The 27,551-nt window shown below is 51.4% G+C and overlaps 1 protein-coding gene across 1 annotated transcript in view; it reads left to right on the top strand.

The window, feature by feature from the left end:
- Positions 1–561: 561 nt before the first annotated feature.
- LOC149308228 (guanine nucleotide-binding protein G(I)/G(S)/G(O) subunit gamma-7) overlaps positions 562–27,551 on the top strand; it is a 42,770-nt gene continuing 15,780 nt past the window's right edge. The window contains exons 1-3 of the mRNA XM_089535362.1: positions 562–706; positions 8,056–8,135; positions 26,493–26,523. The gene's annotated coding sequence lies outside the window, so the exon portion shown is untranslated. The remainder of the gene's footprint in view (positions 707–8,055; positions 8,136–26,492; positions 26,524–27,551) is intronic.

Consider the following 27,551-nt stretch of genomic DNA (forward strand, 5'->3'; position numbering starts at 1 on the left):
TGCCTGGCAGGCAGCCCCTTTTCGGCCGGACCAGAGGCCAGAGGCTGGGAGAGTGTGGCCATGTGGGCCTCCTCAGTGAGCCTCCATGGCCCTTGTGCGGCCTTCCTGGCCACTGGGTTCCATTTGAAGCCGGGACTGGGCCCTGGTCCAGGGGTAATGCGTCTTTATTTGGGGTGGGAGGCACATGGCTTGCTGCAGCTAGAAAACTGTGTGAAGAGGGCAGAGGAGGCGCCTCTTATTATTGTTCTGGGTTCGAATCCTGCCCACCTGGCAGGGCTGTTGTGAAGGGGCCATTGCAAGGTCCCCCCAGAGCTCGCTTTGGCCATTCACGAATAATGCAGAGGCGGCTCATGCATAAACAAGACTCGGACGGATATCTGCATGCGCCGAGGCCCCGCCCTCGCGCTGCGATTGGCCGCCTCCCTCCCTCCCCGGCGCCCCGCCTCTTCCCCTCAAGCCTGGCGCAACCTAACATGGCGGCTGCGCAAGATCCCGCCTCCTTGCTGAGGTACGCGTCGCGCTGATTGGCTACGCGGAATCGTCGGTCTCGATCCCGGGCGGAGAGGCTGCGCTGCCTGGACCAGGGCTTGGCAGCAGGGTGCGTTGCGCCGCGGGAAGGCAGGCAGGAAAGAAGGCAGGCAGGGAGGCGGCTGGGGCCAAAGAAGCGCCGAGGAGGAGGAGGAGGAGGAGGCCGGCGGAGGGAGAGGTAAGGCCGGGGCGGAGGGAAGGAGGCCGCTTCAGCCTCACGTGACCAGACCCCTTCCACTCGGGGGTGGGAAGGGGCCAGTCTCCACCGTTAATCGAGGGGCGGGGCTTGTTGAGCTAGGGGCGGGGCTCGGAGAATTGGGGAGGGGCTTGGACGCAGATTAAAGGCGGGGTTTATGAACTTGTGGGCTGTGCCCTGCATGCTAATCGAGGGGGCGGGACTTGTATGCTAATCAGGGTCCGAAAGGGGAGGGGCTGCCCATGTCCTGGCTCCTCCCCTTCTGGCCAGCCTGGCCTCTGGAACCTCCTGCCATTGGGACAGACTCAGCCAAGGAAGGGGCCTTGCCTTCGGGGTCTGCAGAAAGGGAGCCCCATGGAGTCCCTCTGGCTGAGGAGGGCAGCCAAGGTGAGCCCCCTCCCTAGGTTTGGCCTGGGCTGGCTCTCTCCCACCAGCCTCTGTGTTGGGGCCCTCTTGGTCTGGCCCTTGCGCCTGAAGGCTCCCTTGCGTCTGTCTTACTTACTCCGCTTGCATGCCGCCTTCCTCCCAGAACAGCCTCCTTGGCCTGGAAGTGGCCTGGCAAGAGAGCGGCGGGGCTGCTGGGCCGGATGCAGGAGTCCAGTTCCAGAGCCTGACCCTGCTTCCTAAAGGCAGGGCAGGCAGGCCAAGCGTGAGCAAGGCTCCCCTTCGTCCTGTGCAGCTTTTGAGAAAGGCGGGTGGTTTGTCCAGTTGGTCAGAGGCCTGGAAGGAGCAGGACGGCTGGAGTGAGCGTGTCTCAAAGGGGAAAGGCCACCTTTTCAGCCCTTGCATCCCTCCCTTTCCCTCCAGATGGAAGCCTGCAAGAGGACAGTGTGGCAAGCGCAAGGGGTGTCTGTGCGCGTCTGCGTTGGTGCTCTTCCTGCTCCCTCCGTTGCTCCTTGGCCCAGGGGCATGGCGGCCTCCCGGGTCCCGGCTCCTGTGTGGCGGCGGTGGCACTTTGTGCGTCCCAGGCGTTAACGGTTTCGGAGTCGGCGTGGGAGGGAAGGCGCTCTAAATATAGCCCATTCCGTTGCAGCATCCTTTGCAACCTCCGACATCCTCAAGGATGCCTTTGGCGCTTTGGCTTTGAAATATAATGGCAAAGAAGCCCCTCTGAGGCAACAAAGGGCAGGAAAGGCATGACTCCCGTCGGCCGGAAAGCCAAGTCTGTGGTGATCCTTGGAATCTTCTTATCGAGAGAAAACGGGTTTTCTGGCACTGGAAGGACTCAGGTTAAACAAGGTTGAGGGTTGTGAGACGGTTTGTCTGGTGTGACATCTGGGTTTTCTTTGGGCCCATTTCCACGGAAAGTGACTTCCGCTTGGAAACCTCTTGAATTTCATATTCCTTTCTTGCTCTTAGAGACAGGTAACGCAATCCGCCTGTTCTTTGCTAACAACTGGAGATCTTGGATGAAACGTTGGGCAAAGCGATGATGATCGAGGGAAATTCTCTCTCTTGGGCCAGAATAACGTCTGTCAAAATGTTTTGCGAGTGAGAAAACTGGTTATGAGAAAGAAGTACAGGGACATTTCTAATATACTGTTTCTTTTTTCCTGAACAGTCCCCTCGGCTTTCTCTGAAACATCAGGCAGACTTTTGGACAACGGGGAACAAAACGGAAATTGGAGCAAAGTTTCAGCCTTGGTTCCTCCCGGCTTAGCGGGTTTCCTTTGCCCAGATTCAGGAAGATCCAGGGATTAATGGGGGAAGGCCTCCCAGGTTAATGGGGCCGGAGAAGCAGACCCTTTTCAATGGCTAGTGTGTGGACGTTTCAGCAATGTTGTGTTGCTGATGCAAAAGCCCATGTCCACACATTTCTCCGAGGGAGGAAGGCAGGAAGACCAGAGAGCCAAGGCATTGCTTTGGTCTTGAGAAGTTGCCAGGTAGCCAAATGTAATGGGCTTTGACAGGATCAGATATTTAGGACCCCAAATGGCTTGGCCAATGGATGGGAGTTATGGGGAGCATGGTGTCATGTTTTGGGTGTTGTGTTAGGACTCTTGGCGCTTCCTCTCAAAGCATTCCCCCTTAAGATCTGAGGAATCCCCCCCTTCTCGTGGCCAAGGCCTGCTTGAGTGTGTTTTGATTTAGGGGACATCTGTTTTTGCCTGTAGAGATTTCTCCCTCTTCATCTTCTTGGGATGGAAATGGAGCTTATGAGAGCGGAAGTGAATTCTTTGTTGTTCTCCAGCTTACTGTGGTCTTTCTGCAAATGTATGTGTGTGAGAAGTCTCTTTTTCCCATTGTGAGAAAGAACAAAAGCCATTACCCCCAGGCTTGCTTTTTTTGGTAGCTTTGTGTCTATAGAGATACTCTCTGGCCTTCTAGGCAAATAGTCCATTATTGCTTCTCCAAGCCCCATCCTTTCCTGGGTTGTTTTTTCCTCTCCCACATTTGCTAAAGCTTGGTCTTATGTGTTCAAAAGTAAACTTGGTTTGAAAGGGATTAAAAGTGACTTCTAAGCCTGCTGGCTGGGGGATTCTGGGAGTTACCAAGCTCTGCCCTAACTTTATATGTATATGTGTCTATTTAAAGCCAGTCAGAGAGTAGATGGACTCTTCTAGGGAATCTGGTTTGACTTTCAGGCCACGCTGGTGTTGCAAAGGGAGAGTTGGAGGCAGTTTGAGAGACAACGAGTTTGGTTTGGTTGCTGGTAGTCCTGGCCAGGTCCAAGTGGCCTTATAGGATCCTGAGATGATATGCTGTGCCTGGCATTCAGGTATGAAGGAGCGCGTGGCACTTGGGGAAAGGGGTGCAAGAGACTGGTGTGGACAGAGTCACATCTAGGCAAGGGTCTTGAACACTGGCTGGCAGCAGCACTGGCTCGCAGGGGTTCAGACTGTGGCCCCGTTTCCAGCAGCCCTGCCTGGAGATGTTTGGGGTCACGCTGGGACCTTCCGCATGCCAAGGGGGGCTCTGCCAGGCCTTCTTTCCTCAACTGGGACTTGGCTGGGAAAAGCCTGGTGACGCAGGAGAGGGAAACCCTCCAGGAGGTGAGTCTCTCTTTCAGCTCATGTGTGTCATTCCTGTCTGCCTGGAAGAGGCCTCCTGCTTCTCCTATAATTTAGGGACTCCTGTGGCGATGGCAGCAATAGGGGGGATCCCACCCACCATGGGGTTCATGTTAGGCAAATGTGGCTGTCTGGCTTCCTCTGCTGACTAAGCTGAGCAAAAGGAAGGGACTATGCTGCCTCTAAGCACTTCCAGGCTGCCTCACAGCTCATGCAAAGGTGGGTGCTGCGGGAGTATGGGGTGGGGGTCCCTAACCCTTCTTCATCCCTAACACACACACACACCGGCCCTGGAGACTGATTTCCCTGGTGCCTTTATGACCCTTGTCTTTTGGGCTTTTAGGAAGGGATGTTTTGGTGGTTTTTAATAAAAGGTTGCCAGCTGCTTTGAGGGTGTTTCAGTGGGGAAAAGAGAACAGTATAACCTTTTAACCCAATGATACACTGTGAAATAGGTTCCTGGATCTTCGGCAGGAAAGGAGTGAGACAGGATAGGCCTGTGAAATTTGGATTGTGTGTGTGTGTGTTTCTTCCAAATAGGGTCCAAACACCCTAAAGATCCTGTCTGGTCTTGGAAGCTAAGCATGGTCAACTGTGGTTAGAACTTGGAGAGAAGACTGCCAAGGAATCCCAGTTACTGGAGGCTCTTTTGGAGAGCAACTGGCAAGACTACCTCTGACTATTCCTTTCAAACAACAGGTTTCCAAACAAAACCTTTCAAATTCATGAGGCTGCCATAAGTTGACAGGCAACTTGAAGGCGTGCACACATAAAGCTTCCAAATCCATTCTGCTTTGTGACATTGGGTTTTGCATCCTCCTCCTGGTGTGATTGTGGGATGGATGAGTCTCTGCAAAGGTTCCCCTCTTGACCTTGAACTGAATTCAGAAGAGGAGCAGCTGCTGTTGGCCTGTTTGATTTCGGGAGGTTGCCGGAAGGTGCGCAGATCGGCCATCTGTTGCCTGGTACACATTGCTGCACAAGTCCAGCAAAACAGCAGCAGCAGGGCTTGCAGAAGTTACTTTTTGGGACTGCCGCTTCCAATGTGTCTCAGTCAGAAGAGCCACTGCGGGCTGAAATACTTAGTAAAAAGGGGGTAAGTATTTTAGATATACAGACGTCCAGCCCGCTCTTTGGCATGGGGAAGGGGTCTCTCTCCCAAGAAGCATTGGCAGAAGCCCATCTGAGTCTCTTCGGGTGGAAACAAGAGAGACTCTTGTTTACAGCCTCCACCAGCTTTTCCCAAATAATTCTAAATGATTGAACAAGAATGGAATGTTTTCAAAGAAATAACGTCAAAGCAACCGAACAGCACCTTTAAGACTAACTGATTCATATTTGAGCATGAGTTTTCATGGATATCAATCCACTTCCCCAGATGGAGAACAAAAGATTTAAATGAAAATGTGGGAAACTCTGAACTTGGTGTATGCCTACCTGCCAGCCAGCCAGGCACACATTAAAAGACATTTTGCATCTTCCCCCCAGTTTGTCTTTGTTTTTTTGAGCTTTTCTTTTTTGGAGAGAAGACTTCTAAAGAAAAGCTCTTCTGTGAGTGCAGAGTGTGGAGAAACCCTGGCCTTTGGTCAGTAGGCTGGTTCTGCTCCTTTGTGGGAAAACCCAGCTAGTTTGCCCGGAATGAGATTTGTAGCCCTGCCAGCCGTAATCTTCTTTCCCAATATTAGCTTTCTTAGTCCGTAATCTGACATTGCCGGATGATCTTATTATGGGGCGGCTGTGAGCAGCATCAGCAGCATCCGCTCTTCTCCCCCCACAGAAAAATCCACAGAAGGCTTTTAAGCAACGCCTGATGTTCCTGTCGGGCTTTTCCCCCCTCGGGAGATTGTGCACTTAATCCTGTTTTAGTGGTCAGCATTGCCTTGTTCTTCCTTTTAAAACAAACAGTATGTGTGTCATTGTACTCTCTTGCTTATCCCTGTGAGATGCTCAAAATAGTAGCGGAAGATGTGTGCAAAAAGGCAGTCCTTGTGTTGTGTTTGTGTGTTTCTGACCCTCCTCACTACTCCCACCTCCCTCTCCTCCTTCGGCTTAGACCCCAAGTGTTCTGAGAGGCTGTTTGCCCTCTCTTACAGAGTAAAAGGAAGGCCAGCTCTTGCCTGGCGAATCCCAAATTCATATGGGTTCTTGTTCTGGGAAACTAGACTGAGAAGGTCTTGATTTTGATCCATCTGTCGGCAGCAGTTTCCAGGTCAGGCTGAAGGACAGGGAGGCAAAAAAGGGGTGTGGGAGCATTTCATGCACTCAGAAAACCAGCTTCTCAGGGGAGGAAGAGAGGGTTCTAGTGTGGCCTTTTCACTGACACACTAGCTTTCCAATTGCAGGGCTGTTCTTCCTAATCTTTGTCCTCTTCTTCCTTTGTTCCTGTTGGCATCAAAAGGGCAGGAAGGAGAGGATGCTGGGGAGAAATGGTTGTACTGCCCCAAATCCTCCTGAATGGGTGGTGGGGATCCTGGAGGGTTTGGTCCCTGCTGGCTTTTATTCAGAAAGAGGAAGGCAGCCATCTCTCCCTTCGGCCACCCCACCAGCTGACCGGTCTTCAGGTTGGGCAGCAGCTTCCCTGGGCTGGGCGCTTGGCATTTCCTCCTCCCTGGGCAGTCTATCTTTCTCTTCCTTTTCTTCCCTTTCCAATGTTGCTGATGATCTCAGGTGATGTCTGAGGTTTTTTACTTTTAGCACTTTGGGATGGCTGGGTAGGTGGACAAAGCGGTTTTGTTCTCAGCCAGGAGCAGCAGAGCATGTGTGTTTCTCTGAACAGTTGCCATGAAGACCAGGCTCCGGAGCCAGAAATAAACAGAGATGGATGGGAGGCTCTGTGCCAAGAGCGACTGGTCTCTCTGTGTGTGTTTGCTTGTTTTGGTTTGTGTGTGTGTATGTATACACACGTGCCTTTAGTTCTCAAATGCCACACCAGTTGAAGAAAAGGAGTGAGAAGAGTTGCCTGCCTCCCTGCCCAGCATGGTTTCTGGTTTGGGAAAGGAGAGGCTGGAACCATAAGGAATAGCAACCTTGGAAGCTCTATCTCTGGAGCAAGTGCCCCAAAAGGAGCCTGGTTGCCAAAGAACTGTAAAGTTTTTTTGATGCATGTGGGTGGATGGCAGCAGTGTGGTGTAGTGGTTTGAATGTTAGACTAAGAGCTTGAATTCCCACTGGGTGACCTTGGGCAAGTCATGCTCTCTCATCCTTAGAGGAATAATAAGCTTGGCAGGGAAAACCTGGCCAAGGGTGTCATAACAATAAAAACAAGAAGTGTGTGTGTGTTGGGCAGAGGGCCCTTCTCTCCAGCAACCAGTCAGCCCTTCATTGAGATGCAGCTTCTCCTTGAAGGGCTTGGAAGCACTTTGGAGACGAATGAGCACAGTGTCCACGCAGAAACACATCATGCGCTTCAGTCGGTCTGGGAGATGAGCAAGTCCTGAGCTGGGGTTGCGAGGGGGTGGAATTCTCAGATGATGTGGAAACCAGAAGCCAGTGGCACTTGCTAAGCAATCCCCCCTTCAATCCTTGGCCACTGATTGTAGCCTGTGTTGGGGTCAAGCTAGTGAGGACCCTGTGCCAGGCGGCAGTCCTGGCAGTTTTCAGGGCACCTCAGTTTGCTTACCAAGGCTGTGCCTGGTGGCAAGCAAACAAGGGCTGATGGGGAACCGTGCTGGGCAGAGCTGGTGCTTGCCTTTGGAAAGAGTCCCCCTGCCCTTGACCCGGCCTCAGCTGCCCCCTCTGCCCAGTAAGGATCCTGCCTCTGCCCTGAAATGCCAGAGTGGAGGTGGCAGCATCCGTCTGCTCTTCCAAGTGGCCAGGCCACGTGTCCAATAGTCGGCAGTTTTGGTGGCACCTGTGCAAAGTTACGGAGGCGGTGGGGGAATGCAAATGGCTGCTTGTCCTTTGGCGAAGGGGTAGGAGTGGACAGGAGGGACCCATGCCTCTCCTTCTGGCAAAGGGGTCCAGCACTGCTTGCCTCTGGATAAACTTCCAGCCCCAAAGATGTGAGTCCTGTCTTGGGGGCACCCAAAGCTTTTCTAGGCTGAACCCTTCAGCTGACTTTGGCGTATCTCTCCTGTTCCCCTCTCACACCTAGAGGTGTGGGGAGAGTGACTCCCACACCCTGTGGCCATATAGGATGGGGTTGCTGTGTTCTCTGGAGGGGGCTGGGGGAAACCGCATTGTGTCCCATATTGATTTCCCCTCAGCTCTGCTCCCTCTTTCAGAATCTCGCTGTGGGCAGAGGGCAGTTTATTATCTCTTGCAAGGGGCATTCATGCATCATATATACATCTGTGCCTTTTCCTTCTTATTATCTTTTAGTAAACCAGGCTGAGGTTGCCTTTGCGGGAAGGAAAAGCACCCTGTGGGCCTGAAGTGGGCCTTTGCCACCCAAGTGACAGGTAAGGCTTGGCAGAGTGTCGCACTCTTTTTTTACACATATGCCATATTCATATTATGTAGTATATAGAGCACATTTGTGCCATTTTCATAGTAGACATTTCTTTCTTTCCTGGAGACTCTCTACTGACAGACTGGCACTGCTCTGCAGCCCCCACTTTGAGGGCACTGCCCCACCTGAAACTGGAGCGAATGACTGCTGCCATTCAGTGCAGATTGTGCTAAGCCAGAGGAGCCCCCAGGGGCTCAACTCTGTCCTAAAAGCAGCTTCCTACATCCAAGCTGTGTATCCTGCTTTATCCCTCATAGCAAACAAACAATTCAGGATTCACTTGGAAGAAAAACATACTGTACATTGATAAAGAATGACTTTGAAGTAGAGCATAACCCAGGTCATTGGTGTTTTACAAGAGTATCACATTGCATCATGTTTGGCTCTTGAACATAAATGGCGTATTAAAAAATAGAGGGGCCCCAAACCTTAATCAATTTATAGTTAAGAGGGAGATGGGAACACCAGGGATGAGCAGCATAAGTCAAGCAAGTCCCTGTTTCCTACAACTGGGTTAAGCTCTTCATTCTGTTTTGTACATCAACGGTGCTATATAAATGAATTGATGATAATGAAAATGGCAATATTTTCTCCATGATGCTTTTGTGCTAATGTGGAACTAGACAGAAAGTTGTTCTTAGAGGTATGAGCAATGCCTTGCATGCAAACGGAAAACCCAAAGTGTGGATCAACCTGGGTGAAGGAGAACTTGCGGCTACTCTCCCTAAATCTCCCACCAAACCCCTTCCCTTGCTCCCCTTTCCCTGAATTATATTCTGTCCATAAAGAGGCAGTGTCTGCTGACGCTTATGCTGATCTGCCCCAGAGCTGATCCACTCGCTGCTCTTTTCTCGGATCATTGTGGCAATGAAGGTGTGGGGAGAATGGAGTGCCATGTACCTTGAGGCAGGGGCTTCTGGGCTTCCTCAAGAGGAGATCCTGGTTTCCACCTTCTCTCGTACGCTGGCTTTCTGCTGACTGTTGGGAAGAGGACTGAGCCGATTCCAAGGACATCCGACGTAAATGGGGCAATGGAGGGGCAGCCCTCCCTCACTCAGGTGAAGCCAGGCTATTTTTAAGAGAGAACTTATTAATATCCACAAGGTCTCAGGTGTCCTTCCCCAACACTCATACAGAAATGTGGGCGATCCCAGCATAATAAATGTGCCACAAGAGGGCAGCACAGATCTATGCAAAAGCCACACTGTCCTCCAAGGGCCTCTAGTGAGGAAAGGGGATGCAGCAGATGAGAGCTAAAAGCTGGTTAGTCTTCTGGGGCTGTTGTCGGTTCCACTCTGTGCTTCCTCCCTATGATCAGGGCAGAGTGCGTGGTCGATGAAGGGCACCCCAAAATGCAAAACTGAGAGAATAACTGGCAAAGGGTCATCCTGCTTGCCTGAGCTGAGGTTTTAACCTGTGACTTTCACCTCCACAGCCACATTGTCCCAGAACTTGGAAACGTCCCTTTTGTTTTTTTTGAACTGTAGCACCCAGTGGTTGCAGAGCCTTCCTTGGCAAGGTCCAGGTGGCTCTGGGGCCTGCAGCCAGTGAGGGGAAGGCCTAATTTGCCATCCTTGGAAAGCAGAACTCATGCCCCCCTCCCTGCCCACCTTATGATGGATGGGGAGCAGACCCAGTCTTGCCAGGGCTTGCTCACCCAGGGTCTTTTAATGAGGCTGAGTCCCGCTGTCAGAATGTCATTGCCCTCCAAAGGTTGTTTGGAGAGAAACTGTTTTCTCTCCTTCTCCCCTGGCTCTGTGTGAAGGAGAAGAAATGGATGGAGACTCAGAATAGTACCCCATACCTCTCACACACCTGGCGCAACACGTGGGGATCTTGTGCTGCACGGTGACTGTCACCACAGAGTCTGTGTGGGCCATTTGCTTTCCTCCTTTGCCACAGCCCTTGCTGTGGGGGGGAGGGGGGGATGAGTGAGCCTGGGGTTCCTTCACTCAATTTTATACCGTCCGTCTAGTCATGGGACTCAGAGGGGCAGGAGATTTTGATTAACTGATGGAGGAACCCTCCGTTTGGTCAGCAACCCAGATTAAAAGAAAGTACAGTTAAGACTCGTTTGATACAAAAATTCAGAAAACCCTTAAATGAATAGTTCTAGTGAGGTTTATTTCAACAGAATTCAGATTCTAAGCCCTTTAAAAGCCCCTTCTGCCACAGTCAGGGAGGAGCCCAAAGGTCCCCCCAGGACTTCTTTGCTCTTGGTGGGCCCAGACCCTCACCCGAAGAAGACGCATGGCACACAGGTCATTTGCCACATGGCCCTTGGGTCCACAAAAGCAGGCAGAGCAGGGGCCATCTGCACGTTGGCATTTGCTCTTCCGGATTGCTGGTCCTTCAGACTTTATTTAAGAACATTTTAATGTGGCTTTTCATTAGGAAAAAGCCAAAGCAGTTTACAATCAAATCAGATGCAGTAAAACCACTTGAATAAACATAATAAACAGATGTTTAAAGAATAAAGCCAATTCCGAGCCGGGATCACTGAGAAAATTCGCAGCCAAGGAGGTGTTTGTGGGCCATCGGGTGAGGGATTCGTGAACGAGGGGCTGGGGGCATTTGGCATCACGGGGTGGAAATGTTCTCCCTGTTGGCAAGTAGGGTGAAAAAAGGTTCCACTGCCATGTTTTTCCTGTGGAAAATATTTCTGCTTTTAGAAATCTATTATGTTTCATAACATTAATTAATACCATGACAAGGATGAGTCAAATTGGGCAACTGGAGTGGATGAGATGACAGTCAAATCTAAAATCGAAGCTATAATTAACTCTCTTTATCTTTCCCCCGGGGAGGAAAAAATGAAAAGAGGCTGTAGAAACTGGGGATGGAGCTGGGGGAGACTTTGCTCTCACGGCTGGCCCCTCTCTTCCACCTCCCCCACCCCAAAGCCTTCCGCCCCATGGGGCACACGCTAGGGCCAGGTGAGGTCCGGTGACTCCCAGCTGGGCTGCTGACCTTGTGGCCCAGAAAGGTGGCTGGAGACAGGAGGTCCAGCCTGACACACTGCCTGGCATGACCCTGCCTTGCGTCAGTCAGCCTCCCGTGGGAAGGCAGTCAGGTGCACCTCTCCCTCTCTTTCTGTGACTCAGCTAATTAGGCCTGCCCTGACGAGCCTCAGCTGGGAGAGTGTGCAGCGGTCTCCTGCCTGCCACGTTCCAGGAGGGTGAGCTGGCCCACAGCCTCACGGCCGTCATCGCCAACCCTAAAGAGCGGCCCCCTCCTCTTTGCCCTGATGGGTCACAGTCTGCGGGTGAGACTCTGCCCGGTCAGTGTGATGCCCGTCGTGTGCAGCAGGCAGAGGCAAGGCAAACAAACGAGGCTGGGGAAACGAGGGGAGAGTCCTTGGCAAGGGGCAGGCTCTGGAAGGAGGGTGCTTGGCACAGGTGGGCAAAGTCTGGCCCCTGAGGCTGTTTCTGCAGACTCACCTCTCTGGACCACCCTTCTCTGTCCCCAGCTCTTCTTTGGCTGGAGGTGCCGGGAATTGAACCTGGGACCTGTGTGCAATGAGCGTTAGGGTTAGCTCCATCCTCTACACCATGCTGCCCTCCTCCAAAGGAAAGGCCATTGCACTTCCAGCAGCCCCTCTGTATCAGAAATCAGCCATGAACTGAATTAACTCAGCAGAGTCCATTCCAGTTTTGTTTAAAGATCCCAAGCTTTGGGGGCAAAAACAGCCAGTTTGCCTTTCTTTTAAGAAGGCAAGATGAACCTGAGGGAGATGCCACTCTCCCCCTCCCTGGGTCCAGGGCCCCTTTCCACCCGTGGCCCTTGTGGGCAACTCCTTGTCCTGACAGAGGCTTCTTGGCAATGGGACTTTCTCAGAAGTCTGTGGCTGCCTTGCTACGTCTCTGCCACGGCTGCTGCTTCCCAAGAAAGAGCGCCTTTCATAGAATCATAGAATAATAGAGTTGGAAGAGACCGCAAGGGCTATCCAGTCCAACCCCCTGCCATGCAGGAATCCAAATTAAATAATCTTCGACAGATGGCCATCTAGCCTCTGTTTAAAGACCTCCAAGGAAGGAGACTCCACTACACTCCGAGGGTGTAGAGTCCACTGTCGGACAGCCCTTACTGTCAGGAAGTTCTTCCTAATGTTGAGGTGGAATCTCTTTTCTTGCTTACTTGCTAATTAGCTTACTTACTGTTCACTGCTATGATCTTTGGAATAGCGGTATATAAATAAAACAAATTAAATTATTATTATTATTATTGTAGCTTGCATCCATTGCTCCGGGTCCTAGTCTCTGGAGCAAGTGAAAAAAAGTCAGCTCCCTCCTCAGTATGGCATCCTTTCAAGTATTTACACAGGGCTATCATATCACCTCTTAACCTTCTCTTCTCCAGGCTAAACATCCCCAGCTCCTTAAGTCGTTCCTCATAGGACATGGTTTCTAGACCTTTCACCATTTTACTTGCCCTCCTTTGGACACGTTCCAGTTTTTCTACATCCTTTTTGAATTGTGGTGCCCAGAACTGGACACAATATTCCAGGTGGGGCCTGACCAAAGCAGAATAGAGTGGCACTATTACTTCCCTTGATCTAGATACGATACTCTTACTGATGCAGCCTAAAATTGCATTGGCCTTTTTAGGTGCCGCATCACACTGTTCACTCATGTTCAGCTTGTGGTCTACTTGGACTCCCAGATCCCTTTCACATGTAGTCTTATTCAGCCATGTGTCTCCCATCCTATATCTGTGCATTTTATTTTTCCACCCTAAGTGCAGTACCTTGCATTTCTCCCTGTTGAAGTTCATTTTATTAGCTGTGGCCCAACTTTCTAGTTTATTCAGGTCATCTTGAATGTTGATCCTGTCCTCTGGAGTGTTAGCTACTCCTCCTAATTTGGTGTCATCTGCAAATTTGATAAGAATGCTTCCAATTCTGTCATCCAAGTCGTTGATAAAGATGTTGAATAGCACTGGGCCCAGGACAGAACCCTGTGGTACCCACTGGTCACTTCTCTCCAGGATGAAAAGGAGCCATTGTTGAGCACCCTTTGCGTTCGGTCAGTCAACCAATTACAAATCCATGTAACAGTTGCCTTGTCTGTCCCACATTTTATAAGCTTGTTAACAAGAATGTCATGGGAAATTTTGTCAAAAGCCTTACTGAAATCAAGATATACGATATCCACAGCATTCCCTCCATCTACCAAGCTAGTAATTTTATCAAAGAAAGAGATTAGATTTGTCTGGCATGACTTTCTCTGAAACCCGTGTTGACTTTTTGTGATTATGGCATTGCCTTCTAGATGTTCACAGACTCTCTTTTTAATGATCTGCTCTAGAATCTTTCCTGGTATTGATGTCAGACTAACTGGACGATAATTGTTTGGATCCTCTTTTTTCCCTTTTTTGAAGATGGGGACAACATTTGCCCTCCTCCAGTCTGCTGGGACTTCTCCTGTTCTCCAGGAGTTCTCAAAGATCATTGCCAATGGCTCCGATATTACTCCTGCCAGTTCTTTTAATACCCTTGGATGTAGTTCATCTGGTCCTAGAGATTTATATTCGTTTAGATTAACAAGGTATTCCTCTACTATCTCCTTACTTATTCTGTACTGAAATTCCCCTATTCTGTCCTCTGCTCCATTATCCTCTGGTTGAACACCCTTTTCCTTTTCTGAGAAGACTGAGGCAAAGAAGGTGTTGAGTAATTCTGCCTTTTCTCTGTCTTCTGTTAGCATTTTGCCATCTTCTCCACACAGTGGCCCTACCATTTCCTTCTTCTTCCTTTTGCTGCGGACATATCCAAAAAAGCCCTTTTTATTGTTCTTAACCTCTCTAGCAAGTTTGGCGTCAATGGAAATGAGGAAGTCTTGCTGCCAACTGATGCCAAGCTTCTGAGGAAAGTGGAGGGTGGCTTGTTGCGAAAGGTCAGCCTGGCACAGGCCCCTTCCTGGCCTGGATCCAAGTGGGGTCGGGGGGGGGGCAGAAGAGACCCCCATCCCTCTTTGTCCCCAGGCACAGCCCCAGAGGGAAGGGGCTGGTGCCTCAAACTCTGACTGGTTGGCTGGCTGGCTTCCTTGTGGGGCATCTGGCTGCCCACAGTGTTAGAAACAAGATGGGGGCTTGGAGAGGCACAAGGACTCTCTACCCTGCTGCAAATCTCTACTGACCTTCATCTGGGAGGAAAACATGACAGACCCAGTGCTAGAGGAGCTGAGAGCCAAAGGCTTGCTTTCATTGTGTTTGTGTGTTTCAGCTGGTGAGAAAATGAAAGCTAGCTTGAACTCCAGCTCACTTATGTTCTTGGAAGGAGTGACACCCGTCCCCTGGGCCCTCTTTCTCCTTCCCTCTCACAGTAATGGATGCCGTCAGCTGAGTGACTGGAAACAGGCCCTGAGCACCAGCTTCCAGGAAGGCAGAATGGCTTCCTGTGAAGGAGATGGGCTCCTGGCACAGGGGCTTATGGCTTCCCTGGCCTTTCATCCCCTTCAAGGTGGCCAGAAATGATGCTTTCTCCAAAGGGTGCCTGCAGACATCCCAGCCCTGGTACAGTAGCTCTGTCCAGCTGGGTCTCTCATGGTATTCGGTAGTAATAATAGTAATAGTATAATATCATTGTGCCTTTTCCCCATCCAGGACCCAAGGTGGCAATAAAAATATGATTAAACTAGCTATAGAATTAAAAGCAAAACCACTAAAGGAAAAAAAAACCACACATATGTATTACATTCTGAACAGCCCTGTTCCTCCAAACAGTCAAGTTCTACTCCCTCAGCTTCAGAGGAAGGCCAGGCCCAAAGCCCCTCTGGACAGACCTTGCCAAGAAAGTCCCGTGATCATTCTGGCTGGCCCCTTGGCACGCTCTCTTGGAGCCTCCCTTGTCGGTTGTAGGCAGGAAGACCCTCCCCTTCCCACTTGCCTGGCGCTGGGGATTTCCATGGAAAAACCAGCCGGCTGCTGATTCAAAGACCAGCCAGACCTTCTCCATTCGCAAGCCAGCATTGCACTTGTTCAAGGCCCTGCATTTCCATAGTGCACAAACTCTTATTCCCATCTCAGCCTTTCCCTTGCTCAGTCAGAGCGGAGGAGGAGGAGAACAGGTTGCCCCCATCCGCTCTCATGTAGCCATAGGCCAGCCTGGATGGGGCTGGACAGGGCGCGTGCCCTTCCTTCCTTCCTTCCTTCCTTCCTTCCTTCCTTCCTTCCTTCTGCCTGTTTTTTTTCCAGGGCTGACTAAGTGGCATCACCACTGCCTCTGGCATGCCATCCAGCTGAGGCAGCAGTGCTTACATAACTGGGCCACTTACCTCTCTGGGACACTAATTGGCCAGTAATTGGCTCGTGACCAGCAAGTGAGTGGCTCTTCCTTATGTAACAGCCTGGCCTCAGCCCTGGCTTTCCACATGTAGGTTCCCCTTGAAAGCCTCCCCTTTGGGTCAACCATGCTCCGTCTCCAACATGGGCTTTGCAGGGCCAAGGGGTGACTAATGGCTTGCTCATTGTCATCATGGCCCAAGAGGAATCCCTCAGTGGCTGAGATGGTGCCGCCCGCATGCCATCAGGCCAGTGGGGGAGTGGGCTCAGAGGAGCCCATGAGTGTCTGAGATCCAAAGGGAACCCTTTGTGGGAACCCAAAGTAGCCAAGCGGAAGACTAGTGGAGGAGGAACGGAGGTGTGCTTCATTCTTGACCATTCCTGGACTCCTTGTTGGCACTGGACCTGTGTCCAGAACCTTGAGGACTGGACTCTTGCCCAGTGAAAGCTAGCATGGTATCATGTTTAAGGGAACTGGACAAGGTCCAGAGAGACCCAGGTTCAAATGACCCCCCACTCAACCAGCGTGACCTTGAGTTTGTTGCTACCTCTCAGCCTCACCTACCTTGCAGGGTTATTGGGGGGATAAATGACAGCAGGTGGAGGAGAACCACACATGTCACTTTGCCCTCCAAAGAGGATGGTAGTGCAGTAAACGAAGAGTGAACCTTGGAGCTGAGGAATAAACAGAGAACGAAAGGGCAGGCTATGCTGTTGCTGCTGGGTCTCTTCCTTTGCCTGGTAGGAGAGGGAGGAGGGCAGAGGCATCCTCTGAGATGCCACGCAAATGCCATTCAAATACCACAAAGCAGGAGGACCTACCCGTTCTCCTGGTACCTGCTCTGTCCAGAGTCACAGCAACAGGAAGTGCCCTTGTCCCTCTGGGCCACAGAGCAGCTTTTAATTCTGTGGCCTGGTGGGGCTCTTGAACCCGCTGCCGGCACCACCAACTGCCCAGGCAGCTTAACCGTTCCCAGGAAGCACTGGGCCTCAGCTCTGCACCCGGCTTTATGCTGCTGCTCCAAAGTAGGGGCTGCCTTGAGGTTAACAACCAAGCAACAGTATTTTATCATCTGCACCATAGCATCCTTATAATGCTTTATTTATTTAATTTAGGACATTGTGCCGCACTTTTCCATATTGGCACATGTTTCCAGAGTGCCTAGCCTTCGCAGATGGCAGCGACTTTTGTTGTTGGGGGCTTTATTGTTTGAAATTATTTCCCTTGAGCCCAAAGGATGCTGTCCACTGTGAGTCTCTGCAAACGTCCAGCCCAGTGTGTCGCATACGTTTAGCTTCCGGGGAAACACCTGCAGGAATCCAATTTGGAAAAATGATAGATGTTAGCACTTTAAATAATAAACTCCAAAGCCAGTGTTAGGAAAGCAAACGAGATACAGTAACAACACTAATTGCAAAACCAATGCTAGCTGGTGGTGTAACTACCAGTGACTATTAACGTTACTACTTGTAATAACAAAAGCAATAGGGATATGTGCAGAGGGGTCTTGTAGCACCTTTGAGACCAACTAAGAGGACAAAGGAGTTTGTAGCACAAGTGTTTGCAGGCTCAGCAGGCTTCACTGACCTGGTCTACGGACAGACGCTTCTTCTGCAGACATTTTCTCATGAGCCTTCCTTGGAAAAGCAGCCAAAGAGTTCTGGGAGAGGAGGTGTACACATCATGGTTTCTAGGAATCGGTTTGCGCTTCTTGCTTTTAGGGGATTTTTCTTCCCAGCAGTGAGGCTGGCCGGCGCTAGGTGGCGGTGGGAGCCCTCCTCTTCTCAGGCGTTGCCATGGCCTGTGGCTTCCAGGGCCCTGTGGCCTGCTGGCGCACCACCATCTAGACGGCCTGGCAGGACTGAGTCCTCCTGGCTAGGGCTGAGTAAGTGGGGGAAGGAAGCAAGCTGAGATACCTGCCCTGCAAAGCCTCAGCCTTCCTCCCCCCCCCCCTGCTCCTGGAAGACAAGTAAACCTCTCTGCCTCTTGTCTGAACCACCATGCAGAGCAGAACTTGTCCTTTTATGCAATGCTTGCATGGCGGGGGCTGTCCCAGGCAGTGCTGATTTAGGAATGGGAACCAGCCCCAATGCCCAGCGTGGCAGAACAGGCCTCCTCAGTGTCAGCTTTCTCCCCTTTTGTAGCATAGGACAGAATTGGCAGCCCCAGGATCCATGGGTCTGCATCTTCTCTATTTCAGGCAGCTTTAGGATCGCAAAGACTGTTCCGGGCCCTTCATGAAGTCCTTGCACCTTAGCTGACAGCCAGCCAGCAGTTCTTGGGTACCTTCTACCTTCTCCCTGCAAGGCAGTTGCAGATCCAAACAGCCTCCAGCAGCTTCATGCAGGGGATGGGGGTCCCTTTAGCAACAAATGGGGCTGAGCCAGTCCCTGTGCTGCATTGGGCATGCCAGCCCCCTCAGCGGTAGCAGAGATGGCTGGCTGCTCCTTCACCCGTCCCGCAAAGGCTGCTTCCCATAAAGGGAGGCTATGTGTTCCTGGCTGAGAGGCGATTCCTTCTGCCTGCATGGGAAAGAGATTGCGGTGTCCTTTCTCAGGTGCCCCTGTGGATTTTGGGGGTCATCTCTCATCCCTTTCCCATTCACCCAGCCTTCACCAGAGGGATCCATTTGTGTTTCTGAGAACATAGTGTGTATATGTTTGACTTCCAGAAATGGTCTGACAAGCCCTCCTCCTCTCACAGGCATGCTATGCTGCTTCCAAGGCCACCCATTCTGCCTCGCTTCCCTTTCTCTCTCTTTCTCTGCTGGGGACTCGGTGTGTCTCATTCCTCTAGGCTAAAAATGGAGCTTGGCACGGCTGGTGTGTATGGGTTGCCATGGCACTGTGGGTGTGGGTTTAATTCAGAGGCCCAAAATACTTTCTGAGTCAGTGTTTGGGGACGGCGGACGGGGGGGGGGGAGCGGGTCCCGTTTAGACTAAGTCTGACTTTGCCCCCGTGTCAGACAAGATGGGGAGGAATGGGAGAGCCCCTAGTTTGCTTTGGTTCTTTTGCTGGTGCCAGAAAGAGGACTCTCTTGTCTTTTTCCTGGGGCTGGGTTTGTTTTGCTGCTCTGTCCTTCCGCATGGAGTGTTCCCTCCTTGGCATCTGATTTGGCTGCGCTGTCCGGCTCTGGCCCCTCTTGGGACAGTGTGGGATGGGAGGTCATCCTGGGACACCGTTCCATGCAGAATGCCTCTGGAAGCCAAGGGCACCTGGTGTGTGTGTGTTTGTGTATGTGCACAGATGCATGCATGCACACACACACACATGCGCACTGCCTGGGGAGGTTGGGGTTGGCGCTTTGTGGGATTTGAGACTCCTTTGTTGCTGACACACACACTCTCTCTCTCTCTCTCTGAGCCAGGCCTTCCCAGGTCAAATAAGTTCAAAGGGAACAGCTGAAGCTATTTCAGGACATCCTGTTCCTTGAAGGCTTCCCTCCTGACTCCAGCCACCTTTTGGCACTGCTACCTGCCCTCCCTTGTGCCACTGGTAAGTGGCCGCAGACTTGCAAAAAGAAAGGAGTGTTTCGTAGAAACATTAAAGTGTCATGCCCTTCTGCTGAAAGCAGGTCTATGGAGGGGGGCGCAGGGCTTGACTTCTGGGCTGCCTGAGACACTGAGGTTTTCCTCCTCCTCTTCCTCCTCCTGCAGTGCAGCACAAGCCTCTCTGTTTTGCCTCCTTTGCCCTTGGAAGGCAGCATTTGGGGAGCACTTATCTAATATTTTCCAGAACAAACAAACCGCACACATGCAGTATGTCTGTACTGTCCGTGCCTGAGCACACCCAAGAACATTGCCTTGCCGGAGGAGCCTGGCTGGCCTTCTTTGTGTGTGCGAGAACATACACACACAAGAATGAGAGAGAACCTGTGGCTGCCAGGCTAAATCTGTATCATCTTTTCATCTTGTCCGCAGCCTGGCTGGTGCCGTTCCCTTCCCTTCCTTGGCACCAAAGAGGCAGGAGTTTGATCTTAGGCAAAAGTCGGTGCTTTGGAAATAACTGTGTGTGCAAAATACCAGCTTCGCTGGAGGAGCCTTTGTAGTGTCCTCTTACGCCACCTGGGCAAAGCAAATTGTGGGAAATGATCCCACGTACATTGCGTTTGGGCCTGGGCTTAATGCAGCAAGGAGGGTGCCAAGTGCCACACTCTCTGAGTAGCCATTCTGTGAGGTAAAGGAGGCTAAAGGCAGGCAGCAGATCTGCTTGTTCTGTTTCAACAAAATGGCAGCACATCCAGCTTGGGAGCTTTGGCCAGCATTGACCATTGTTTATCTTGGGCCATAAAAGAGGGGCAGACACTGCTCTCTCTCCCTTGACCGATGATGGCCTTCCTGGATCTCCTTCTTTGCTCAGTGGGACAAGAGGGAAAGGAAACTGTCTTTCATGATTTCCCCTATTAAAACCACTGACATTTACCAGGCCCTTAAAGGGCAGAGCTGATTAAGAGTGTGATAAGGAGGATGAGAACAAAATAGAGAGACCAGTGAAGATTTGCGATTCTGCCCATCTTGGCCTGTAGTCCCAAGGCCAGGGCTTCTGACACAAATGCGTATGTTGTGTTGACTCCGTAAGAAAGGGGAACGACAGGCAGGGAGGCAGACATTTGCCTTGAACCCAGGCCAAAGCGGGAGACGGAAAGCCTGGGCTCCTGAGAGAGAGAGACTTGGTCTTTAGTCTGGCTGGACTCGGCCTGGCAGTTTGCATGGCAGTGCGTGTTTGTTGCTTGATCACTCACGAGGGGCAACTGAAGTCTCGCAAGCAACCCCCTTTGCCCACACAAGCTTCCAATTCCCCTTTGGGGGTCTCTGCTCCAAACGCCAGCCTGTGGCCCCTGACTGCACATGCAGAGCCTAGGAGGGAGGGATTCTTAGCTGATGGAGCCTCCAGGGTAAGGGACAGTCTACCTGAGCAAGCCAGCAGCTCACCTGGGAGCCCTGCTTGAATCCTGCACTGATGCCCCACACTGACCAAGGCCCAGAGGGCAGACATTTTAATTCACAGCAAAACACAAGGGATCCTCTCCCTGGGTTCTATGGCATCTTCCCTTGGGGCTGTCTGGCTCCTCTGCTGTTTCCCCCTCTTTCAGCCTTGCATGTGAGGAGGGCAGCATGGCTTCTCTGGGCCCAGAGCGTACCCTCCTCCTGGTATGCTTCCTTGACGTAGGGCCAGCGGCATCTTCAAAGGAACTCCTTTCGCCCTCTTTATGTTTGGAGGAGCTCTTGGCACTGGAATGCCTTGCGGAAAAGCCCGTCTGGCTGTCTCTGGTCTTGCAACATCCCTCCCTCCCTCCCTCCTTCACCTGCCTTTTCCCCAAAACCTTGCTCTCTCTGGGGCCTATTGTTGAGGGGGCCTTCCCTTGGCACCTCTCTTTGTCCCATGGTGAGTTTGATCCCACCTCCTCCTGGCAGACCAGCAGCCCCTTTGAAGCTCTCCTTCCCCCAACCAAGATCTTTCTTTTTGTCTGCTCTGCTTCCTCTGCCCTCCTTTGTGAGCCTTACTTTTGGTGGGACAAAGGGGTGGCGGGGGTACCCCACATTTTCTCATGGGCCCCAATGCCTTGTGACCTTAGAAGAGCAAAACAAGCTGGTTGGCAACTGGGGAGCCGACATTAGTTCCTGCCCAGGTGATGCCAGGCCCGCTTGAGAGCGCCCCACACTGGCTGCCTCTCCTGACGGCCTGCGTGTCCGGCCCTTCGTGGAGGATGGGATGCGCAGTGATGCCCATCAGGGAGAGGTCGGAGGGTGGGCACTGCCATCTGGCCCTCTCGCTTCGGACAGGCACCTGCCTCCAGACCCTCCTCTGCCTCCTGGCACACGCTGTGTGCTGCTCTTCCTGGCTGACCCACATGTATAGGCACAGATCCCACAGAGAAGGAGAAAGGATTTCTCTCTCTCTCTCTCTCTTTCCTTTTCTCTCTTTCTTTCCCTGTGGAGGTAAAGGGTGGAGTGGAGCCACATAAAACTATAAATAGCGTGTGCTGCTATAAATACTGAGTGCAAAGAAGCCTCGTGACTAACCCGCCTTGCCTTGCTCCTTTTGTGTTGTTGTCGTTGTCATCCTCTTTCCTTTGGGATCAGGAAGGGATGCCCAGATCAGGGCTGGTACCATTTCCCCACTCCCTCCATGCAGAGGGTCCAACTCTCTCGTCCCCTTTTCTTATGCAGCCCCCTGGCTCAGCAGGGCTTCCGGTGCTGGGGAGACAGAAAGTGGGGGATTTGCCCCCTTTGGAGGCTTTTAAGCAGAGGCTGGACAGCTGCCTTCTCTCAGAATGGCTGGGGATGGACTATATGGCCCTTGGAGTCCCTTCAATTCTGATTATTCCCTCATTTTCCTTTCCAAGCTGGAATTGGCTTGCAGGGGTAGTAAGGAAGAGAAATCTGTTGTTGTTGTTGTTGTTGTTTTCTTTTAGAAACTGATTGAGTCAGGGGCTGCCCGCCTTTCCTTGGCAGTCCGAAGAGAGGGATCCTCCTGGTCTCGGTGGGTAGTGGGAGGTCCGGTTCTTTCTTCTGAAGTGGGTTCCTGGCGAGGGATCCTCTTCCGGGATCTTCACAGCATAGAACGTACCAGAAAGCATGTGTGTGAGCGTGGCTGCGGTGAGCCCTTGTATGAGTGTGATTCACGGCTGCCTTTCTGATGCGAGGGAGGACTCTGGCGTTGGCTCCTTCTGGCAGGGAGCAGCAGCGTGGGCTCCGTGGGCAGAGCTGGCGTGACGCTGGAGGGTTCCCCGTCCCAGATGATGCGCGGCTGCGTGACGTGGGCTATTTCTCCTCCTGCATCACAGCGTCACCGGTTGCCAAGGTGCACATGTGCTCCATCTTGCCCAACGCCTCTTTCCCTCTCCTTGAATGTTCATGCAGAAGAGCTTCAGAGGAGGAAAAGGAAGGAAGGAAAGAAAGAAAGAAAGAAAGAAAGAAAGAAAGAAAGAGGCACGAACGAAAGGCTTCCTTGGAACTGGTGCTGGCTCAGAGCTCTCCAGCTAAATTCGTTTTTTGCCTTCTTTGGGAAGATATCAGAGAATCACAGAATTGGAGGGGCCTCAGACGTCCAGTGTGAGGACCTGGCCTAGGGCATCCCTGTCCGGAGAAGGAGAGCCCACCACGTGCCTAGGGTCCATCTAAATCTACTCTTCAAACTGTTAGACCTAGTTCTGCCCTCTGGGTCGGCAGGAGACAAGCTTCCCCCTCCTTTCTGATGTACCCCTTAAAGGTAGTGAAAGAGGCCCCTCCTCTAACGGCTCCATCTTCTCTTCACCAGGCTGAGCGTTCCCAACTCCTCCAACCTCTCCTCATAGGTTTTGTTCTCCATCCCTCTTATCATCCTTGTTGTCCTTCTTTGAACTATCTCCAACTTGTCCGTATCCTCCTTGAAACGAAGCACCCAGAATTGAATTCAGTACTGGATATAACAAATGCATCTCTCCTTATCAAACACACTCATGTTCATACCCAGGGATATGAACCCTGGACTCCCAGGGGCCTGGCCTGGCTTTATGCCTCACTGGCTCTCTGTAGCCTTTGGTGGTGGTTCATACCTTCATGCTGGCCCTGACTTCTGGCAGTCCTCTGCTAGGCCTTCCTTGGCCAAAAGTTTGCCATGCTTTCCTCTGTCATCCCAGGCAGCCTCCCTTCCAAGTACTCACCCTAAAAGGGGCAGCTTTTAATCAAAAAGGTGTGGGTGCTGGGGCCCTGAAAAATAGCTGAGGTGACCCTTCTCTCTCCACTTTGCCCACCCCTGAAGAATTGACTGGAGCTGGTGGTCAGTCTGGGTGCAGCCCTAGTCAGAAAAAATGAGGTGCAATGGTCACAATCAGATGCATGGGATACAAAATAATATGCAGAAACTAAGGGCCCGTACAGACAGGCCAAAATACAGCTGCTTCAGGTCACTTTGGAGGTATGCTGTTTAAATGATGCATGCATCCTAAGAGGCCAGAAGTTGTGCCAAAGCTGTGGTCCAGTCCTTAGGACTGGAGTGTGGCTTTGGCGTGGCTTCTGGCCTCTTAGGATGCATGCATCATTTAAACAGCATACCTCCAAAGTGTCCTGAAGCAGCTTTATTTTGGTCTGTCTGTACTGGCCCTAAGATTGTCTAACAACTCCTCATCAACTCTGACTATTTGCTAATAACTAAAATCCCAAGTGTGTGTGTTTTGCATGTCTGCCAGGTCCCACGTGTGGAGTGCTTCAATAGTCCTGGGCTGGGTGGGACGAGGGGGGTGTTGGGGAGTGTTCAGTCCCTCTGTCTGGCATACCCACACCTTCCTTTTGCTCCATGCCCTCCCACCCACTACCCCCTTGGAGGTCCCCACCCTACCCGCCTTGTGCCTTCTTGCCCGTTTGGGGCTGGGTTGTGGGATCCCCTGGCAGCCGGCGTTCTCACTCTTGGGAAACCCATTCCTGGGTGAAACTCGCTGCTCAGGCACCCAAAACTTGGAACAGGCTCCCACCGCCTGCAGGACTAGAAGGCCTCCTCCTCTGCCCAGGCGCCTCCTTTGCCTGCCGCCTGACGGAGGTAGGAATCCACTCCCGGGGGCTAAGGGCACCCTCCTCCTTCCCTCCATTGCTCAGGTTTTTTTCCTTCGGAGCAAGAAAGCAGAGGGTGCAGCCCTCAGAGACAAGGCCTGCCTTTCTTGTCTCCCTTGGCAGGATGCCTGCCTCTTTCTTTCTTTCTTTCTTTCTTTCTTTCTTTCTTTCTTTCTTTCTCCCTCTCTCCTTCTCTTCTGCTAACTCAGCATCCTTTGCACCAAGACTGTAATTATGTTTTTTTCAAAGTCACATAAAGTTCCTGAGAAAGTGCTGGGCTGTCTATACCTCCTCCTCTTCCAATGTATTTGTTTCCCATTAGTGACATGAATCCCACAGGTGACAGAATCTGGGTCTTCCTTGGCAACTGTCTCTGTTTACCTTGGTGCAAAATACACCAGCTGGGTACTAGTAAACAGGGATAGCCTTTGCTAATAACTGCATTGGTTCCCTTGTCCCTATTTGTTGGGTCAGTGAGTCGCTCACAAAAGCCAGCCTTAGGACAAGGGAACCAAGCTGGTGCTGGAAGCCCCTCCAGAAGTGCACAGAGATGGGAGAGGCCAGATGCCAAAGACTGGGAGTCTTCATCTGGCCCCAGCAATTGCAGCAAGGTCCCTTCAGTCATGGGCCTTGGAGTCCTTTTAAATCATAGACTCCTAGAGTAGGAAAGGACCTCAACCCCCTTTCCCCATTTTTAAGCTGCTCTGTGTTGTGTCCTGGTTTGGTGAGTAGTGCTAGCCAGGGGCTCCTGCTGCCACTGTTTTTAGCTAGAAGGGAGAGATGAAGTCCGTAGCCGTCTTCCCTTGTCCTGACCGTACTGGGGTCATACTGGGAGGCCACTGGAGTATGGAGGGTTAACTTCCACAGGTCCCACCGAGCCCCTTCCAGTCCATCCCAGGCCGCTTGTGGACCTTCATCACGAGGTGATTCCTGTCCTCTTTTCCTCTGTGGGTCCCCTTGTGGGTGGGTTGGCAAGGCAGCTCCTTCCTCCCCATCCAGGGCCACCGTTTTCCAGGGCTATTCTATGCTTTTCCAGTATGCCTATGCCTTGATTTCAGTTTTGTAAAAGGAATTTGTACCATTGCTGAACATGCACGGGACGGTCCTGAGACTTCCATACAAGGCTTGTTTCTTCCCGCCTCTCCCTCTGTCCCTTCAGAAGTAAATAAAGGATGATTCATGCTTTTCCCTTTTTGTTGTGAAGCTGTTGCAGCCGGCAGAGTGCTGCTGTGGAGCTTCTGCTAGGAAATGGCTGCGGCAGAGGAATGCCTGGTATCCCAGGAATGTCTGCCGCATCTGCCCAAGCTCTCTTCTCTGCCCGCCTGCTTTCCTGCCCCCCATTACATCATCCGGCTGTCTGTCTGTCGTCTGGCCGGGTGTTGCATCCAGACCTCCTCTTCCGTGTCTTTGTGCCTCTGTTTTTCAAGCAGGAACCTACATCCTTCTCTACACTAAAACCCAGAGCCAGAGGAATGTTTTTTTCCTGAGCCATGGAGCAGCGGAGGGGCCGAGCAATGGCCTTGTGCCCACCTGCCCCCAAACTGGGCTCAGATCACACTTCTCATCATGTGATGATCCCTGGAGAAGCCCCTCAGCTTCAGCAGGGCCTGCAAACAGAGACTGATTGGGATGGAGAGAGGCAATACTAGAGTTGGAAGGTATCCCAAGGGTCATCTGGTCTATCCAATGATGCCAGTGAAGGAAATCCACATCTAAAGTATCCCTGGGAGATGCCCATCCAACCTTAGTTTAAAGACTTCTAAAGAAGGAAAGCCACCATCTTTCTGAACAAGTCCATTTGTTTACGTATTGATTCTGTTTGTTGATACTCCACCTTCTCCAATAATGGGAATTAAAGCAGATTTTAATTAATTAAAAACAGTGCAAATTCAAAACTATACAAAATCTCATTAAAACGTATGAATAAAATAATCTGTAGAGTTAAAACCATTAATTTTAATTAATAATATATATATTTTTAAAAAAACCAGCACAGTCCACCATTAAAAGCCCATCACAGTCACTTTCTAAAAGCCTGGCAGAATAAGAGTGCTTTTACTTTCAGGTGGAAGAAGCACAAGGGACAGCCATCCTAGCCTTCCCAGGAAGAGAGTTCAAGGGTCTGGGAGGAGCAGCCACCAAGAAGCCCCCGTCTGCCAGATTCCTGCCCAGGGAGCCTGAGAAAGAAGTCTTGGGAATGGGAGAAGGGCCTCCTCTGAGGATCTCAGGGCTTTAACAGCCTCGAATCTACTCCATTCCAGTCTTGAACAGCTCTCACCAGGAAAAAAGAATGAGGGAGGGAGATGAACCCCCTGGCAGTACCCTTAAAGATTCTTGATCTATGTTAGCATGACGGAACCCATCCTGTCTTGCCCAGGCAATTCCAAAATGCCTGATCCCACGTTTGTGCCCAGTTTTTGCAGGAGGGGAGCTGAGTAAGAGGCAGCTGCACTCAGGACAGAAGCTGAGAACTGACCTGTCCTTTCCTCTCTTTCAGGAATATTTGGAGGAGAACAGTTGGAGGAGAGGTATGTACTCAAAATAATTTATACTTGTACACCTTGTTGAATGGGAAGGGTGCGCTCTCTCTCTCTCTCTTTCACACACATATAGAGTGATGGTGAGCAAATGGTTTTTCCTGTGTAAAGTCGAAGGCTTTCATGGCTGGCATCCATAGTTTTTTGTGGGTTTTTCGGGCTATGTGGCCATGTTCTAGCAGAGTTTCTTTCTGACATTTCACCAGCATCTGTGGCTGGCATCTTCAGAGATGTGCCATCTTCAGAGATGTGCCTGATCGCTGAAGCCTCACTCTTTCTCCCAAAGAGCACTACCTCACTATTTGTTCACTGTTGAAGGAAGGGCACTCTGCACATGCTTAGAAGCACACAGATTCAATTCCTTCACCTTGTAGGCCATCCTATGACTGATGTCATCAGGGCAGCTCATAACCATTTCTGTTTTTACTTTGCACATTCCAGGGCCAGATATTTCTTGCTGCAATTTCTCTGCCAGAGAGAGAGAAGGAAGGAGAAAGTGCTGTTCAGACATCACATTGCATGAACATTTGTGGTCACTGGGAATTGGCTTTACCTCTGACTCCTGCGGCATCCCCTTCCCCTTTCTCTGTGCTGCTTTTTGTGGACAGCTGGTGCCCAGAAGGGCCACTCTGGGCTGAAGGGCTATGGGTGCCCTTTTCTGCATCCCTACTCCCTGGTGGTCTCTTTCTTCCCTTCCTGGCACCCCCATCCTATCCACTGTCTACAGGCCTCTTTCGCTGCCACCCTGATGCTGCAGAAGGGGTCAGGTGAAGCAAACATGATCTCCTGCTTACCTGAGGCGATTGTGGGGACAGAGCAGCGCATGTGAGATCCACTGGGCTGGACTGAGAGAGTGGGAGTCGTTCTCTTTCTCCCCTGTTTCTGTTGCAGTTACAACAAGGGGGGATGAGTGGACCATGTGTGTGTGTTTGAAGGACCACCTCCTCTTCTCTGGGCACTTCGGATCTGCATCCTTTGCAACAATTTGTGTCTTTTTCGAAGTGCAGAATTGTGCTTCT

The sequence above is a fragment of the Sceloporus occidentalis genome, unplaced genomic scaffold (genome assembly GCF_023333645.1).
Source record: "Sceloporus occidentalis isolate IW3139 unplaced genomic scaffold, rSceOcc1.0.p SCAF_8, whole genome shotgun sequence".
Lineage (NCBI taxonomy): Eukaryota > Metazoa > Chordata > Lepidosauria > Squamata > Phrynosomatidae > Sceloporus > Sceloporus occidentalis.